Below are 19,838 nucleotides of genomic sequence, written 5' to 3' on the forward strand. Positions count from 1 at the left end.
TCTCTATCCTAGTTATTAAATTCTCCGAATTATTCACGAATAATTCCACCGAATAGAATTTTACTGAATTTTACGAATAATTCTATTCGAATTCAAATCAAATAAAAAATTCTTGAATTTTATAGAGTTTTTTAAAATTCACGAATAATTCTGCCGAACCAAAATTTATCCGAATTATAACCTAATTTTATCCCATATTTAAAAAATAAAAAATAAATAAAAATAAAAAACTTTATCTTGAATAAGTCAATAAGCCTTTAGAAAATAATATGGTTATTATGCATTTATTATCCTAATGTTACTCTTCTTCTTTTTTTAATAGAAACTGACAAAGTTTATCTTTCCTAAGGTAATCTCTCACACTTATACAAAAAAAATATATATATCTCACCCCATTTTGGTTTGAGTAAGTCTTACGGTCGTTACTTTTTCTCTAGTCTTTAAGGTGAACATACATGGTGGGTGACGTGGGTCTAGCTAAATTTGTTCTCAGTCCCCTCTCTCAGTCTCTCTTTCTCTGATTCAATTATTTGAGTAATAAGAAATAAGTTTAGAAAAAAAAAAAAAAAAGCTAAATATAATAATTTTTATCTTTAAAATTTAAAATTTTAATTTTTATATCATTTATATGTTATGTACATATGATAATTGATAAATAATATGAAATAAGTATTGCAAATATTAACAATAACATCCGAATTTATTGTCTGCTTTTTATTTTTGTAAACAAATAATTCCTGAACTTGAATTTTATTATCTCAGTTTTTTTGATCGATATTTTGACCGAATCATGAAATTAATAAAAAGCATTAATTCGAATAATTTTTCATCCGAATTTAATAACTATGCTCTCTATAAAAAAAAATTTTGTCTCGTTTTAGTGGTTCATGACATGTGAGAACATGATTTTTTAGAATATTAAAATAAAAAAAGTGAAAGAGAATCCTTTGATCGGAAACTTTTATTTTATTTTTCTTTGTAAAAACCGCATGGAACTTCACTTATGAATAAATGATGTTGCGAAAGCAACATTATCCATCATGCGTAATGAATAAATAATGTTGCGAATGCACTATCCATCATGCGTAAGATAAAGTAATCGAATTTTATTCTATAACTCTATAGATTGTATTTTATTCCATAGTTCTCTAGACTTTGAGAAAGAACTCATCTAGTGTTCCTTAAGTCACAGACATTACTAGGTGTAAAAAGACTCAACTACTTTCGTGTTGAGCATTTTTACATCCAACTGTATCTAGATGTAATGTAAACGGACCAACAGATTTACATACGACAATAAAGAAACAAACGAGGACTGAAGGCAGAAAAGGAAAGGAGAAAATGTTAAAATAAGCGGCATGTATCTTCCTAGTCAAGTCATCATCTTACGATAAAAAAAAAAAAAAAAAAGAGTCATCAACTTTGTGGAGGAAAGGTTTAACTAGGGGTGTCAATCGATCGGGCCGGTCCGATTTTGATTGGGTTTAATCGGGCTTGAAGACTTTCAAAGACTACACCGTGTCCGTCGATTTAACTAATCGGGCTTAGTTATTAAGGGCATGATACATTTTATATTCGGTCGGTCGATCTCGGGCTATAATCGGGCTTTAGTCAGGCCTTAACCGGACTACGGACATGTTTAATGTTAAACTGGTTTTAACCGGTTTTTAAACGGGCCCTCTTTAAAATGTGCTTTTATATTCCGGCCCACTCATACAAGTCCAAAAAAATGTCAATAAACCAATAAATGATACCAAATATAACCATTATTTAAAATGTGAATATGTCTTTACTTTTTAGTTTCTATTCTTTAATTTTGGGGGTAAAATAGGTATTCTACAATCATTAAAGGGTCGGGCAAAGTCGGTGCACATTAGGCTAATTTCGATCGAGTATTATTCGATCGATCTCGATCGGGTGCCCAACGGTCCAAGTAGTAAAATCGAGACCGATCATTTATAAACAGGCCAGGTTTAAGCTCGACATGTTTAATAAACGATCTAAACCGGGCCGATCTATAAACAATCAGTCCCGATCAATTTAATCAGGTCGGGCCACGAATTGACACCCCTAAGTTTAACAAAACCACAAGCCTTTGGTGAGGAAAGAAAAAAATGTTAGGCCGTCAAAAGAGAAAAGCCATATGAGACCTAATACTGTCGGCTGCAGCAAGTTTTTTAAAACCCAACTCAACATTTTTGCCTGGGCCTATCCTAGTTATATGACATAGGGCCTAAAAATCTAACCTTGGCCCCACCAATCTTGTCAGACTCAGTCCAGTCTGCCCGCCTTGATTGAACCTGATTGGACAAGAAAAGGCTTGGCTGTCGCGGCCTTGATTGACACCACGTTGTTTTACCATTCAGAGTGGGCTGACCTTGGATCACCTCAGCCCTGTTCCTGACCCTTACCCTGATTGATTCTAATATGGCAACATTACTCTAAACTCATAGACCAAAAGATTTCCAAAGCTAAAGAACCAATTGCCACTGCATGGACAGCTTGATTATCAAGTCTATTGAGTAAAAAACATTTCTTACAATCGAATTAATAATTGCAAATATCCATGTTTGATCCAATTGCCATTGCATGAACAATTTGATTTCAGGTTCTCATTTTTGTGGTGAACATCCACATGTAATAGGAATGGAAATTGGAAAGTATCCCAATACATGAGCCGCTTTTCACTTGGGTTAAGATAATACCCACTATGGTATTAAACTCGGATTGGATTGTCCAATATAGATTGGAACAGGTCAGTATCCGCCTTGGTCGATTCTTAATTTTGAACTACACGTGTACAGACCAAAGGTCAAATAAAAATAATAAAAAATTAATTTATTGCACTAAAAGTACGGATCAATTTGTCTGATGTGGTCTAATCAAAGCCAATCTGGATCAATATCGGCCTTTAAGTGATCCAAAGATCGGTTCTGAGTTTTGGAACCTCAACACCCGCACATACCAACTTGGTTTAGGAAAAAGTGTTTCCAAAAATCTTTAAAAAATCTTTTGAGACTCAGGCCAGATTTAGCATGATTTCCATTTCAATTTTGGATTATTCACAAATAGATTTTTGGTTGAGAAATTGAATTTGTTTTGTTGCATAAATTTGAAATATTAATATAATAAGAGATTTATTTGATTGTTCAATTTTTTAGAATAGATCCTCAATATTCCTTTGAGTGAGGGTGGTGGTGGCATGGGTGGAGTCAAGGATGAGGCAGAGGCAGGGCTAGGAAAGGGGTAATGGTGGTTGTGGCAAGGAGATTGTGGCGGCGGCAGGTAGTGGTGATGAGGGTATGGTGGTGGCAATGGTGAGGTGGTGGTAGTGGTGAGACCATCGGGAGAAGAAGGGTGGTGTTTGTTTTATTTTTAACATAAAACTCTTGATTTTTTTCATCCAATTAATCAAGTTCTCATTAAAAAGTAAGAGTGAAATTAATTTTAAAAATTGAAACAACTGTTTAGCTTTTTTTTTTCTTTGGCAAAAGAAAAGCATATATATTAAGACTAAGAATTAAAAGTACAGCAGTCCCAATTGTTTATATACAACCTATCTTTAGTTTCCATTGTTTGAGATGCTAACTTGGCCAGCAAAAGAACCATAGCCGAGGTAGGTCTAAAACAAAAAATTAAGTGCTGCTGGTGCTTGTATACATCTAAGAACAAAAGGGCCACACTCAAAGGCCAAGCGGTGGATGATAGGTCAAAGTTAGTTTGTTCAAAAAACTGGAATTGCTCCAAACTTCTGTTACTTCCCATTTTAATTGTAACGCGTCTTTGAGCCTTAATAGTAACGTCCCCACACATCATTCATAAGTGTCTGATGTCATTATGTAATCAATCATCATTAATGGACACTTACCATCGGAAATAAAATAGACTACCAACCTGTTAGTTTGGGAGTCGCTACAATAGCACAAACCATTATGGGGTGATCAGGGATGGGGGGGTCCATCTCAAAGGGCCTGAGTGAGGATCAACTACCGACTCAATGTAGTGATTCGGTTGGGTATATTGATGGACCCACCAAGATGCATGTTTGATGATTAAATATGGATTAAGTTTGCTAGCAGAAAAAATGATCTTATTTCTATAAAACCAAATAAAATAGCAGAATATAATAAAAGTATAAAAGAAGATCCTTCCCTTCAAAAGCCAAGGTATTAAAGAAATACATAATTAAAGTCTGAAAAGAAGATGCAGAGAGAGAGGCGGTATTGAAACCCTTGGTGATTTGCAAGAAAGAAAGAGGTGCCATGTGGTTTCATGATGATTCTTGCACAAGACACAAGATGTGTCCATAGATAACCACTGTGCAAGCACATCCTTAGTCGGAAGACCATCATGCATAAGTTTCCAAAAGAAAAACTTAAATTTGGGATGAATGTGGAGTTTCCACAAGAATCGCCACCAGTGTAAGGAAAAAAGTAAGAATACTTATGACATTCCAATCAAATTAGTATGTGTAATATTACTAGAAAATTTAGCTTCTAAAACAACTGTTTAGTTGTTTTAAAATTGTTATCTCATTTGATTTCTATTTTTAAGAAATAAGGTATTAAACTCAAACCAAACTTCTTCCAAAAAAATAAAATCAAACCAAACAATTTGAAAAGACAATACAACATCATATATAAAGGACGGACTACAAAGAGGCAGAAAAGGCATCCAGTCATGAACTATATATTTTCCATAACTTGTATGCTAGTTACAAGTGGAAGGGATTATGAATAATATTGAATTGATGTATTTAATTATGATCCTTAATTTTATTTTTATTTTATTATAAAAAAAAAAAAAAGGTACCAACCTCAATAATTCACATCTCTTTACTCTGGTCATCATACCCAGATGGGAAGCATAGGAAAGATCCGAATTTTACAATGAGAGACATTGACCTCTTACTCAAGTCATGGTCCTGTGTGGAAGCAGGAATACAATAATTCACATCATCTCTCTACTTTGGTCATCACGCCCACATGGGAAGAATAAAAAGAAAAAAAGGTCATAATGAGGGATATTATCCTCTTATTCAAGTCATCCTCTATGTGGAAGGTTGACTGTTTAAAAAAAAAAAAATAAATAGAAATCAAAGACAAAATTTTCCATCATCGATGGCTAAAAGATGAGACTGTCTGGATATGACTTTCACCACTCCCTACCTTACCTTTGACTGTATGAATGTAACTTTCACCACTCCCTACCTTACCTTTGAAGAGTAGAATAAGTCACGATCCAGTTGTAACTTCCATCTACCTTACCTTTGAAGAGTGGGTTAAGTCGTCTTCTGAAGTTCTCGGTTTCTGTAAGAGAGACTGTAAAAAGCTTGTCCAATTTAAAGTTATTCTCTCTTGAGAGATTTGGCACACAGGAAGTAGGAAAGCTTTTAATTATATTTCTCCCAATCCCAAAGAAATTTTATTTTTTTCAACTAGAATGGTGTAGAGCTTGGCAATAGTCTTCATTGACACCCCACCAATATCCCTCACAGGGAATGACATTTTGGACTGCTCCTATACTTTTTTTTTTTTTGGGGTAGTGGGGAAGTTTATTCAATCAGGGGAAGGATACAAACCGACGCTTCAATTTGACATAGCTGACTGAGCCAAGGAGTGGATGGAGGCCATACTGTCATGTACCCAGAGGACAAGCCTTTTGCTAGCAAGGGTGTCGGTACAAGCCCTTGGGATGTGATGGAATGAACATAAGATAGGCCTTGCGCAGAATGAATTAATGTCTGCAATAACAGGGGCAATCTGAAGAGAGGCAGTGCAATGTGAATCATTGAGAAGCTTGATCACATCTTGATTGTCCGATTCAACCATAAAGCATCGGTGGCCGAAACGAAACCGCCCTAGCACAAATAACCTCTGCTTCTCTTGCTATTATAGATGGAAGGAGCACTGGCTCCGAAACTACAGCTATAATATCTCCTGTGTGAGAACGAATGACGAAACCCAAACCTCCTTTGTGTGTTTTTGCATCAAAGGAAGCATCAGAGTTAAGTTTGACAAAGCCTTGTATGGGGGGCAACCATCTATACTGTTAAGTTTGTCTCGAATTCTTGACCCATTTTGAAGAGTGATCCGATCTGACATATTTTGGTGGCGATCCGAATGGAAAGTTTTCTAAGGTCTGTGATGGAAGCAGAGGGGTTGGGTCGATAGGCCCAAGCTCGGAGCCCATCACTAATCTTGTATGGGGGGTATGGTTTGATCGGATCGACCGCAACCCGATGGGTTGACCCGCGATTTGGATTATATATAATGTATTGTTGCTTGTTAAGAAAGTCATTGCATTTTGGGGGTTTTTTTTTTTTTAGTTAGGGTTTAGGGCGAGCTTTCTTGCCGCTGCTTAGGTATAATATCTCTTCTGCATAATGAAACATCTTCTTCTTTGCTCAAGGATGTAGCACACCACCCTGGTGTGTGAACCTCGTTAAATCTCTGTGTCATGCGAATCTATTATCTCTTTATTTTTTGTATTTCTTTGTGTTTGATTTAACATATATTGATGCTGAGTAGGAGCATTTGTCAAGGAGGACTGAGCATATTTTGACTTTGGCTGCTGGGCTTGACTAAATTCCTGGTAATAAGCTTCACCCATATTAATTACATCTTGGACCGACCACAGATTTTGATTGAAGATGAGTTTCATTTCTATCACGCCAAATGGCCCAGCATAAAAAGATGCAACGGGCTAAAGCATTGCCTTGCATGGCATTTTCCAATGGCAGGTTGAAGAGACCATTGTTGGATCCAAGTAGGTATGGTGAAAGAATCGTCCTCGGGCGTCCGATATGAGAGGGATGATCCAAACTAGATTGCCCTTGTGAAAGGGCAGTGGAGGAAAATATGGTCAGTGGATTCCAAGGTACCCCCGCATCACAGGCAGGAAGGATCAATGTTTACTTTGCGAGTTTGAAGATTTTCCGCTGAAGCCATGCCATTAGCACACAGTATCTATAGAAATGATTTGATCTTGGGCATCGTTTGACATTTCCAGATAAGCTTCCAAACTTGATCTGGGATATTTCGTCTGCTGGAGTGAGTGGAAGAAGAAGCTTTGGAGGCTTCCCTGGCCTCTTGAAGATCAGTGAGCAAATGATTGGTCGACTTAACAGAAAAAAATTCCTGTTTGGATGCTCCCCACATTTTCCGTCCTTATTTGGCATAATTCCCAATGTAATTAATGAGCACATTTATGTGTGAAATTTAGGGTAGTAAAATATACATTTTACATATTTAGAATGGAGCTACCTTAGGTTTTACTTTCTTTTTGTAGGTTTTATATTTTCAAGGCCTTAAGGACTATCGGACGCTCTTTTCGGGCCAGAAAAAGAATAATATATCAGAACTGAGCCGAGATGCAGAACCAACTAGTTTACAATTGTCTCAGAGGTACAAGGAATACTCCAAATGCCAACAAGAATTAATGGACCACATCCTTAAGTGATTGAAGATTCGTTTTTGGTAACAACTACCTAGTGTAGTTGGTGAGTTGTGGTGTGTAAAATCCCTTATTTATTAGGAGGTCTCCAATTTGAATCTCTTACCTGCCATTTTGTTGAGGTTTTTTTTTAGAATATTTTCTCTCTCCTATTCATCACTCAAAGGAGATAGGGCAAGATAGTTGTACATAAGTTTTATTAAGGTTTTTTTTAGAATATTTTCTCTCTCCTACTCATCACTCAAAGGAGGTCGGCCAAGATAGTTGTACGCAAGTTTGAAGAAGAGAGAGAGAAAATAAAGAGAAAAAATAGGAAAGAAGAAAAAAAGAAAAGAAAAGACAAGGGCATGGATGGAATTTTTCATTAAAATAGAATATTATCCAAATCCAAGCAAAGAAAATCGGCCAAGGGGTTTTCTTGCACAAGAAGAAAGAGAAAAATAGAAAAGGGAGAAAAAATAAGAAAAAAAAAGGTAAGAAAAATCGTTGGAGATCTCTCTCCACACGTTTTCTCTTTTCTCTCTCCTTCACCTCATCAACAAGATAAAAAAAATCTTTTTTTTAAGAAGCTAAAATCGTTAGCTTCCTCTAAAATCTTTTTTTTAGGAAGCTAAAATCGTTAGCTTCCTCCCTCATTCTCTATATAATAGAATTAACACAAGGGGAGGAGGTACTTCTTTATTCTTCTAAGGTTTTTTTTTTTTTAGTTGCTCTTTCTCTTTCTCTAGCTCTAGTTCTAGGTTTATGTTTTAAACACTTTTGTAAGTTCTTTTATTCAATTAATGCAAGCATTTTTGTTTTTTATTCAGTCTTTTATTTTTATTGTTTAAGCAATTGAAGTTGTAATTTTCAGAGTTGAAATCGTGTGCAATTCCGATCTCGTACAATTCCGTGAAATACCACCTTCAGGGGGTGAAACGTGTATTATCAATACACGTGTCACCCCCTGAAGGTGGTATTTCACAGAATTGTATGAGATCGGAATTGCAGATGATTTTTTTCCTAATTTTCAAGTTCTAGTTCTAGGCTTAGTTCTAGGTGACAAGAACAAGCTATGAAGCATGTCTTTCAAATTCTATTTTTTTCTTCAGATTTATTTTCTCTAGTACTAGAAATTTCAGATTTGGTTTATTCTAGATCTGGTTTTAGTATTAGTAGTGTCTCAAATCGATCAATTTTTCAGTTCAAGGGTTAAAGTTCAAGTAAGTAGGCTCCTTCAGTAGTCTTCTCTCCCCCCTCTCATTCCCTCTGCTGACTAGCCTTTCTTTCTTAATTTAGGATTTTAATTTTAGTCGTTACATTATTGCTATCCCTTTCCCCCAAGGTTCATGGCTAGTGTATGTATTAGCTTTGCCACTCCTAGCCATAGAACCATCAATTTATTTCTTTTATTTTAATTGTCTCCCTTTTCCTAAAGCCAAGTAGAGTAACCCTTGTAAGAGTGACTCTCTGGTCAAGTAGGGAAACTCATATTATGATGCATCCCTCGGGCTAAGTAGAGAAACCTACTTGTGAGTCTCTCTCTAACTTTATCCCATTTCTTTTACTTTATTTTTATTTCAGCATTTATTTTCTTTTATTATTTTTTTTATTATGTGGGTTATTTATTTTTAGTTATTTATTTATTTAATTTTAATTGCGTGGTTTGCGCCTTTAAATTCTTAGACGACGAATGATTAGGACGTTATTTTAGATACATATGTTTAGGATGGTAATTAGAATTAGATCACAACCATTAATCGGTTCACTTTCGCATTATTAAAAAAAGTAAAAAAATAAAGTGGTTGTTCTCCCTGTGTTTGACCCATAGCTACACTGATTTGTACGCTTGTTATTACATTTTAAATCCTAATAAATTTTTAACACCGTTGCTAGGGGAGACAGTTCCATGTTATTTTTTACTTTCTTTTGGTAAATCGGAGTGTTTTATTTGCTTTGTTTTGTTTTTCCTTTTCTTTTATTGAATTCATGAGAAGATTAACTTGCAATAATAGTTGTATCAGTGGAGGTCGTCATGCCTCACAGTATGATAAAGACAGATTTCGCTCTGTAGCAGTACCTCAGGAATTGACCTGAGCAACCCCGAATCCCTGTCGGTAAGCTCCCAAAAATCATAAAAAAAAAAGTTTTGCTATCCATTCTTTTGTGCTTGTCTTACTCTAGTTGTGGGTAGTTTTCTGTTGCATGAGTGTTAGGTGGGTACGTAATACTAGGAATCAGTTAGAAAGACGAGATCCAACAAGTAATGACCCTATACGTTTGATCTCTTTAAAACCTTTAATATAGGAGACCAACAACAAAACCCTTCACCTAAATCTCTGAAAGATATGTTCTACCCTGCTAGAACAGCCCAACCTTCCTGCATAGTTCTACCACAAGCCCAGGGCAATAATTTTGAACTGAAATCTCAATATATCACTATGTTACCGCACTTCTATGGGTTGACCTCTAAGGATGCGTACGTATTTCTAAGGGAATTTGAAGAGGTATGTGTTCTAATTAAGATCCAACAGCTTTCTGATGATACTGTTAAGCTTAGGTTTATCACTTTTGCATTGAAAGACTCAACTAAGAAGTGGTTGTATGGGTTACCCACAAATTCCATAACCTCATGGGAACAATTCACAATTGTCTTCCTTAAGAAGTTTTTCCCAACTCACAAGATCAATAAGCTTAGAAGTGATATCCTTCAGTTTAGGCAAAGCCTAGTAAGTCATTTTCTAAACTTATAGAGAGATTCAAGGATCTACTCCAAGAATGCCCTCACCATGGCCTAGACCTATGGCATTTATGTCAAATAATTTATGAGGATATTGATTACCCAACTAAACAAATGATAGAGTATATGTGCCCTGAGGGATTCACATCCTTTACAGATGAAGGAAATGTATGAGAATTCTTACTTAACTTAGCTGACAAAACCCATGAGTAGAAATCAACCCAAAAGAGTAAAAGAACCATAGGAGGGAAAGGATATTTTATGGGTGGGATAGTAACCAAAGAAGCCCATTTAGATAGCCTAATCAAGAGGATTGAGGCTATTGTTCATAGAGAGCCATCATCAATTAATTTGGTTAAGATCTGTGCTTGGTGCCAATCCCCTGGACATGTCATAGAAGAATGCCCCAACACCTCTGGAGGTATTTCTAATGATAGTGTTAATTCCTTATGCCTTATACCAGAATAATCCATATAGTAACACCTATAATCCACGATGGAGAAATCACCCAAATTTCTCCTGGAATCAGAACAACCAAGCAGGGCCTTCCAATTTTCATAATCAATGTCAACCTGGACCCCAAAGGCCTCCCTTTGCACAACAATCTTTTTCTCAAAATATTTCTCTTAGGTCAAATGTAGGACCTCAGGCTAGTTTTCCTAGGGCCCCTCTCCTATCATCTTATCAGCAACCCCCTGGATTTACCAACATTGGAGAGGCAAGTAGAATAAGTGATTTGAAAAAAAATATGGCCCTCCTCATGACAAATCATCAAAATCTTATGAAAGAACTTACCCAAGTTGTCTCAATTATGCGTGAGAGGGAGAAGGAAATTTTACCCAGTCAACCAGAGCAATGTCTGTTAGTTCACAAGGACCAACTAATGCACCACTAAATATAGTACAAGGTCAGACCCAACAAGGGCCCTCTAACCAATGTAATGTTGTTTATGCCCTTAAGAGTGGTAGAGAGTACCAATAGAGCGTTCCTAAATCTTTCTCATCTATTACTCCTGTTAACTCTCCTTCAGTTGAGGACACAAGTGTGCTTCTTGTTTCTCGTCTGATGAGCTTAAAGATTTTTCTGAAACTAAAGATGATTTAGTTGATGAAACCAAAAATGATTCTTCTGAACAGGGGAAAATCCCTAACAGTCCTTATGTTCATCTTGTCATATTTCCTAATCGCTTGGTAAACAAAAGGAAGACTGCTTCCATAGACAATTTTAAAAGTCTTCAAAAAGGTAGAAGTTAACATCCCTCTTTTGGATGCCATATCCCAGATCCCCGCCTATGCAAAGGTACTGAAAGATTTGTGTACTTATAAACGTATCACTAGTGTGCCCAAAAGACGTTCTTGGCAGGTAACATTAGTTTCATAATTACTCAGCCTATAGCAATCAAGCATAAGGATCCACGGAGCCCTACCATAGCTTGTGTTATAGGCAACACCTACATTGAGCATGCCTTACTTGACCTTGGCGCAAGTGTAAATCTTTTACCTTATGTGTACAAGCAACTAGGATTGGGAGAATTGAAAACCACTGGAACTACTATTCAATTGGCAGATAGGTCTATTAAGATTCCTAAAGGGATGGTTGAGGATGTCTTATTAAAGGTGGAGGAATTTATTTTCCCTGTTAATTTCATTGTGTTAGATACCAAGCCCTTCTCAACCAAAGATGAGATCCCAATAATTCCAGGAAGACCATTCTTGGCTACCAGTAATAAATTAATCAATTATCGGAATGGTTTCCTAAGGTTATCTTTTGGCAACCAAACTGTTGAGTTTAACATATTTAGGATAGGTAAGCAACCATATATGGAAGAAGAAATCAATATACTTGAGGATTTTCTGGATTTTTCTGATGATTTAACTACCAACTTTTATATTAATTTTGATTCAGAATTCTAAGAGTGTATGGATGAGTTGGATGATGATAGTGAAAATTTCTTTTCTAAAGTCTTGAGTCTTCACACACCTGTGGAGCCCTTAGGACTCCTTTCCAATTCTATTCCCAAACCTTCCATAGTTGAGCCCCCTAAGCTAGATTTTAAGGAGTTGTCATCTAATTTGAGGTATGCTTTCCTAGGGCCTGACCAGACTCTTCCTATAATAATTTCTTCAAACTTGACTTCTAGCCAGGAAGAGGAGTTACTTAAAGTGTTAAAAGATAATAAGGAAGCCCTAGGTTGGACCATGGCTGATATCAAGGGTATAAGTCTTTCTATTGTACAACATCATATACATCTTATGGAGGATTCCAAACCATCCATGGAACCCCAAAGAAGAGCTAACCCAGTGATGATGGAAACCATTAAGAAAGAGGTCCTAAAGTGCTTGGATCATGAAATAATTTATCCTATTTCTGACAGCCAATGGGTAAGCCCAGTTCACGTAGTGCCTAAGAAGTCTGGTGTGACTGTAGTTTCCAATGCCAATAATGAACTAATTCCAACCCATGTCCAATTAGGGTGGAGAGTGTGCATAGACTACAGAAAACTTAATGTGGCAACCTGGAATGACCACTTTCCATTGCCATTCATTGACCAGATGTTAGAGAGGTTTGCTGGATATGAATACTATTACTTTCTTGATGGATATTCCGTCTATAACCAGATCCCAATTGCTTTAGAGGACCAACATAAGACCACTTTTACATGCCCATATGGAATATTTGCTTATAGGCGTATGCCCTTTGGGCTTTGCAATGCCCCTGCTACTTTCCAACGATGCATGATGAGGATTTTTTCTGACTTTGTCAAAAAATTCTTAGAAGTATTTATTGATGACTTTTCAATTATTGGAAATTCCTATTCTGAATGTCTTCATCATCTTTCTCTAGTTTTAAAAAGGTGTATATCTAAGAATTTGTTTTTGAATTGGGAGAAATGTCATTTCATGGTTAAATCTGGTATTGTTTTAGGCCATGTAATATCCGAGGAGGAAATTAAAGTAGATAGAGCCAAAGTGGATTTAATTGATAATTTACCACCTCCTCAATCTGTTAAGGATGTAGGATCTTTTCTAGGGCATGCAGGCTTCTACAGAAGGTTTATTAAGAACTTTAGTCAGTTAGCCCAACCTCTTGCCAAAGATCAAACTTTTGAGTTTTCTAAAGAGTGCTTAGAATCTTTCAAGCAAGTAAAGAAGGAGTTGACCAATACACCAATTGTTCAACCACCTATTTAGACTGAACCTTTTGAACTAATGTGTGATGCTTCAGATTTTTTCATAAGAGTAGTTTTGGGTCAAAGGATTAATAAGTTGCCCACTGTCATTTACTATGCTAGTAGGACCTTAAATGATGCACAACTCAATTATACAATCACTGAAAATGAATTTTTAGGTGTTGTGTTTGTATTAGAAAATTTTCGGTCTTACTTAGTTGGTTCACATGTGGTGGTGTATATTGATCATTCTGCTCTTAGATACCTGGTTCAGAAGAAGGATGCCAAAGCCCGTCTCATTAGGTGGGTTTTACTTTTGCAAGAGTTTGATTTAAAAATTAGGGATAAGAAAGGAGTTGAAAACCTAGTTGCAGACTATTTATCTCAGCTTCCAAATTCCTTGACTGTCGATTCTCCAGTCAACGAGAACTTTTCGGATGAACAATTATTTGCAATGTCCAGTGAAATTTGTTGACATTGTCAACTTCTTAGTTTCAAGTGTGACTCCGGATCACTGATCCACCCAAGATAAGTATAGGTTTCATTCCCAAGTTAAGCACTTTTTCTGGGATGATCCTTATTTGTTTAAGATATGTCCGAATTAGATTATCCGACGATGTGTTCCTGATCATGAGCAACATTTCATTCTCTATTTTTGTCATGATCATGTATGTGGTGGACACTTTGAACCTAAGAAGACTGAGACAAAGGTTCTCCAATGCGGATTTTATTGGCCAACTCTTTTTAGAGATGCTTTTAATTTTTGCAAGGCTTGTCCCGTTTGCTAGTCTTTTGGCCATATCAATAAGAGGAACATGATGCCCCTCAACCCCATTTTAGTAGTTGAGATCTTTAATGTATGGGGCATCGATTTTATAGGACCATTCCCTAATTCCTTTGGGAATTTGTACATACTTTTGACCGTTGATTATGTTTCTAAATGGATAGAGGTCATACCTTGTAAATCTAATGACCACAAAGTGGTGGTCCAGTTTCTCAAAGAGAATATTTTTTTTCGCTTTGGTGCACCATGTACATTAATTAGTGATAGGGGTACTCATTTTTGTAATCGACCTTTTGAGGCCTTAATGAAAAAGTATGGGATCACCCATAAGTTATCTACTCCTTATCACCCCCAAACTAGTAGCCAAGTGGAGGTGTCTAATAGGAAGATCAAACAAATCTTAGAGAAAACTGTTAATCTCAACTGTAAAGATTGGTACCTTAGGTTCATTGATGCCTTGTGGGCCCATCGGACTGCATTCAAGACCAATCTTGGCCAGTCTCTCTACCGTTTGGTGTATGGGAAATCCTGTCACTTATTAGTTGAGTTGGAGCATAAGGCCTTTTAGGCCATCAAGAAGCTCAACTTTGATTTGTCTGATGCGAAAATTCATCGTAGGCTCCAACTATCTGAGTTGGAGGAACTTAGGAATGAATCCTATGAAAGTTCTAGGATTTACAAGAAAAAGACTAAATATTTCCATGATAAGCACATTCTGCGTAAATCTTTTGTAATTGGTGATAAGGTCTTATTGTACAACTCTCGATTGCATCTTTTCCATGGTAAGCTTAGATCCCGATGGAATGGCCCATTTATTGTCCATAATGTATATCCCTATGGAGTTGTGGAGATTTTGAATCCAGGAACAAGTGTAATTTCGAAGGTTAATGGTCAGCGTTTGAAATCGTTCCTCGAGTTTCATAATACTGGTAGTGAAGAGGTCATGGATCTCCATGAACCTCTTTACATTGATGACTAACTTTTAATCAGATATGACCCCCTTGCATTGTCTTCGCTTTTAATTCTTTCCATGCATTGAGGACATTGCATAACTTAAGTGTGGGGGAGGAAAATCAGTTTGTGTTTTTTCTACTTTGTTTTGTTTGTTTTTCTTTTTTTTTTTTTTTTTTTTTTTGAGCTTGTTAAGGATGAAGTCCTACTTTGGCTTCTGGCTAATGATCATACCATTCGGTTGCTTGATGTATGAAAATAAAATTTTTCATTAAGATACCCATTTTGAACGTATAAAAACCCTGTTGAGAAGAAAGAAACAAACCTGTGTCTTGAGATGAGACTTTCTTTTGAAAAATAAGAGACCCTTGTTTTATGGTGATGGATCATATATAAGTCTATGGATTTCTTGTACTTTTGATTTGGGTTGACAAATGCACAATTTTAAATGAAATGTGAAATGTAGTATAAAGAAGAATAAAAGTTTATTCCCTTGGAACTAGACAGGGCATTGCGCCTCAGGAAGCATGGTGTTTTGATCGAAATTCCTAGGGAGGAAACTTCTGAAAGAACTCTAGCATCACTGTCTTTATGGGCATATGCAAAAAGCGAAGCTACATAGTAACTTGGGTGTCTGGTGTTTACTCCACCATGTTATTCAGGCCAAAATTAGTGGAGTAGAATAGAGTTTATTGAGCAAAAAATGAAAAAAAAAAGTGCAAATGTCATTAATGCTAGGTAACATGTTTGGTCAAAAATACTCTAACACCTTAGTCATTGGTTCCCTATTTCTTCACAAGTGGTTTTGCCTTAAGATAAAAATGTTTTGGAAGAGACAAGGGGAGTTTCAAATTAGGAAATATGCTAGTGCCTGGAATTGAGAAAGGATAATAAAAGTTCAAGTGTGGGGGTCCCTTGTAAGAGAAATTATCTTTCCTCCGGGTCGATATGGCCCTTACCTTTAGCTAAGGTTGGAATTTGTTTATTCTGAATTTTGGGTGTATATTCACTGCAAACACCCATGAGATAGAACTCATCCACTAGGGGTGACCTAGGGGTTTAAAGGTTTGTTGCACATGCTAAGTGCAATCGTGATTCCGACGAAAGTGAGTTAGGTTTTTTGTTTTTATTATTTTTATTTTTGTTTTGCTCGAGGACTAGCAAACTCTAAGTGTGTGGGAATTCTAATGAGCACATTTATGTGTGAAATCTAGGGTAGTAAAACATGCATTTTATATATTTAGAATGGAGCTACCATGGGTTTTACTCTCTTTTTGCAGGTTTTATATTTTCAAGGCCTTAAGGAATATCGGACGCTATATCTCCAATTTTACACAGAAAGAGGTCCTATTTCTTTCCATGGATACGAAGAGGATGAAATTCTGAGTAAGATGGACTTGTTCAATTAAAAGTACACATTCGTTTAGTCACCCGTACAAGTGATTATTCTTTTCGGGTCAGAAAAAGAATAATTGATCAGAACTGGACCGAGATACAGAACTAGCCAGTTTGCAATTATCTCAGAGGTACAAGGAATACTCCAAATGCCAACAAGGATCGATGAACCACATCCTTAAGTGATTGAAGATTCATTTTTGGTAACAATAATTACCTAGCGTAGTTGGTGAATTGTGGTGTGCAAAATCTCTTGCTTATTAGGAGGTCTCCAGTTCGATCCTCTTACCTGCCATTTTGTTGAGGTTTTTTTTAGAATGTTTTCTCTCTCCTACTCATCATTCAAAGGAGGTCGGACAAGATAGTTGTACGCAAAGGAAAATCGGCCAAGGGGGGTTTCTTGCACAAGAAGAGAGAGAAAAATAGAAAAAGGGAGAAAAAATAGGAAAAAAAAGGAAAGAAAAATCATAGGAGATTTCTCTCCACACATTTTCTCTCTTCTCTCTCCTCCACCTCATCAACAAGATAAAAAAAAAATATTTTTTTTTAAGAAGCTAAAATCGTTAGCTTCCCTCCCTCATTCTCTATATAATATAATTAATACAAGGGGAGAAGGTATTTCATTATTCTTCTAAGGTTTTTTTTTTAGTTGCTCTATCTCTTTCTCTAATTCTCTCTTTCTCTAGCTCTAGTTCTAGGTTTATACTTTAAACACTTTTGTAAGTTCTTTTATTCAATTAATGCAAGCACTTTTGTTTTTTATTTTTATTGTTTAAGCAATTGAAGTTGTAATTTTCAAGTTCTAGTTCTAGGCTTAGTTCTAGGTGACAAGAACAAGCTATGAAGTATGTCTTTCAAATTTTATTTTTTTTCTTTAGATTTGTTTTCTCTAGTACTAGAAATTTTCAGATTTGGTTTATTCTAGATCTGGTTTTTAGTCCTGGTAGTATCTCAAATCGATCAAGTTTTCAATTCAAGGGTGAAAGTTCAAGTAAGTAGGCTTCTTCAGTAGTCTTCTCTTCCCCCTCTCATTCCCTCTTCTGACTACCATTTCTTTCTTAATTTAGGATTTTAATTTCAGTCGTTACATTATTGCTATCCCTTTCCCCCAAGGTTCATGGCTAGTGTATGTGTTGGCTTTGCCCCTCCTAGCCATAAAACCATCAATTTATTTCTTTTATTTTAATTGTCTTCATTTTCCTAAAGCCCAGTAGAGTAACCCTTGTAAGAGTGACTCTCTGGTCAAGTAGGGAAACTCATATTATGATGCATCCCTCGAGCTAAGTAGAGAAACCTACTTGTGAGTCTTTCTATAACTTTATCCATTTTCTTTTACTTTATTTTTATTTCAGCATTTATTTTATTTTATTATTTTTTTTATTGCGTGGGTTGTTTATTTTCAGTTATTTATTTATTTAATTTTAATTGCGTGGCTTGCGTCTTTAAATTCTTAGATGACGAATAGTTAGGACGTTATTTTAGATACATATGTTTAGGATAATAATTAGAATTAGATTACAACCATTAATCGGTTCACTTTCACATTGTTAAAAGAAGTAAAAAAATAAAGTGGCTGCTCTCCTTGTGTTCGACTCGTAGCTACACTGATCCGTATGCTTGCGGTTACATTTTAAATCCCAATAGTAATCTGATGGAGCAAACCATTCTTGAATCAAGGATAGATTCCAACACCTATTATCAGCGTCAATAATATCCAATACCCAGGATAAGGGGCAATCCTACAAGGGAAGATGCTGAATTCTGAAATTGGTGAGGGTGGGAATCCACTGGGAATCCCAAACATGAACATCAGCTCCGTCACCTATCTGCCATAACAGGCCTTTCATAAGATGTCTCTTCCATAAAGAATACTTCCCCAAGCCCATGATGGTCGATGACCAAGGCGAGCGTTCAAGAATGTGCACCATGGGAAGTAAATGAATTTTAGATGTTGACCCCACCAAGAATCTGGTTCTACCCACAGTTTTGCGGCTACCTTAGAAAGTGAAGCAGAGTTTTGAAGGCTAGACCGTTTAAAGCCCAGGCCTCCTCTAAATTTGGAGCGACATAACCTGTCCCATGAAATCAAGCTGATTTTTTACTCATTTTCCCCTTATCCCCAGAAGAATTTAAGAGCAGCCTTTCTCATAAATTTGTGATGCGTTTGCGGGAGTTTGAAGTGAAAGGAGGCAAAGATCGACAAAGAAAAGGCCACTGATCTTAGCATAACTTCTTTTCCAGCGTGACTTAGAAGACGGTCCTTCCATCCTTGAATAAGTCTTGTCTCTAATTTCCTTGAATAGCGATTTGGAGGCTCCAAATTCTAGGGGTAAGCCCAAGTATTTCTGAGGACCCTCACGGAATTTTATATGAAGAATTCTAGAGAACCATCTTCTGAACTTGGAGGCCATGTTGGGGCTGAATGTAATAGTGGACTTTTTCTTATTAATCTCCTGCAATTCCTTAAGTTTAGAATCTGTTCAAGCTTCAATTCTGAGAAAAGAATGCAGTCATCTGCGAATAGAAGGTGGGAGATGGGATTTCCTCTATTGCGAATCCTTATACCCCGAATGAGATTAGCCTTTGCAGCACTATCAAGCATAGCAATGAGGGCTTGAGAACAAATAGAGATCACTGGTGAAAGAGGATCACCATGGTGAATGCCTCTAGACGGGGTAATTGAGCCGCAGATTGAGCCATTTATGAGGAAGCTAAAGCTGACTGACCTGATACTAGACATAATCATTTGTACCCAATTCACATGAAAGCCTAACTTGATTAGCACTTGCTCAATGAAGTCCCATTCCAAGCGATTATACGCTTTCTTGACGTCAAGTTTCATAGCAACAAAGCTTTTCTTTCCTTTTTTCCTCCTCTAGCTAATATAGTGATACATCTCATAAGCGAGGTAAATGTTGTCTGATATTGTTGTTCCCTGGACAAAGGCTAATTGAGAAGTATCTATGATAGAGGGAAGGAAGCCCTGTAATCTGGTACACATAATCTTCCAGATAATCTTGGAAGCGACACCACAAAGACTGATAGGCTTGTAGTCCTCCACCCCTTCTGGATTTGATTTCTTTGGAATGAGACACACCAAGGTCTTGTTGAAATGTGGAGGATGAGTGTTACTCTGAAAAAAATCTGATACAAATCCAAACAATTCCACATGAGTAAGATCCCAAAATCACTGGAAAAAAATTGGGGGAAGGCTGTCGAAACCCAGGGTCTTCGTGGGTTTCATAGCAAAGAGTGCAAGTTTGTATTCTTCCAGGGTAGGCAGCCTATATAGTTCAGAATTCATATCATCTGAAACTTTAGGAGTAATACAGTTTAGAATATGGCAAAGGGAATCCGGATCAGTA

At 36.5% G+C, this 19,838-nt stretch overlaps 1 non-coding gene across 1 annotated transcript; it reads right to left on the reverse strand.

Moving 5' to 3' along the window:
• Positions 1-10,124: 10,124 nt before the first annotated feature.
• Positions 10,125-10,230, reverse strand: LOC122094577. Its single transcript, XR_006144892.1, has one exon. It is a non-coding gene; the product is annotated as a small nucleolar RNA R71 (small nucleolar RNA).
• Between the last annotated feature and the right edge of the window lie 9,608 nt (positions 10,231-19,838).

The sequence above is a fragment of the Macadamia integrifolia genome, chromosome 11 (assembly GCF_013358625.1).
Source record: "Macadamia integrifolia cultivar HAES 741 chromosome 11, SCU_Mint_v3, whole genome shotgun sequence".
NCBI lineage: Eukaryota > Viridiplantae > Streptophyta > Magnoliopsida > Proteales > Proteaceae > Macadamia > Macadamia integrifolia.